The sequence below is a fragment of the Morone saxatilis genome, unplaced genomic scaffold, assembly GCF_004916995.1.
Source record: "Morone saxatilis isolate NCDOM2014 unplaced genomic scaffold, NCSU_SB_2.0 Contig3, whole genome shotgun sequence".
Classification (NCBI taxonomy): domain Eukaryota; kingdom Metazoa; phylum Chordata; class Actinopteri; family Moronidae; genus Morone; species Morone saxatilis.
Window position 1 is genome coordinate 2,235,696 of NW_023339873.1, and position 445 is coordinate 2,236,140.

Here is a 445-nt window from a genome sequence, read left to right on the forward strand (position 1 = left end):
GGGTGAAAAAGTCAAGTCTAGACTGTTTTGTTCTTTGAAGTGAGGACATTTATAGGAAGCAATGAGTTTTCTGAACATTGGGGACATTGTTAAGAAGCAAGAACAGCTTTGGAAAGTGAGGACATTTGTATTGAAGTGTGGTTTATAAAATGAGGATATTTATTTAAGAAAGGACATCTAAAGAGAGGGGCCAAAGTGACAGTGTTCCTGTGAGGACATTTTTAAATGCAAGTTCAGTTTTAGGACAGTTTATGTTGTCTCGCCTCTAAGAAGGGCGGTTTGAGGTTTAAGAGGTTAGCATTAGGTTTAAATTAAGGTCGGGGTTGAGGGCTAGGAAATGCATGATTGGTCCTCACAAGTATAGAAGTAAATATGTGTCTGAGTGAGGGGGGTTCACTCAGTAAAGGTGCCTTTGAGTCAAACCACACACACACACACATCTACA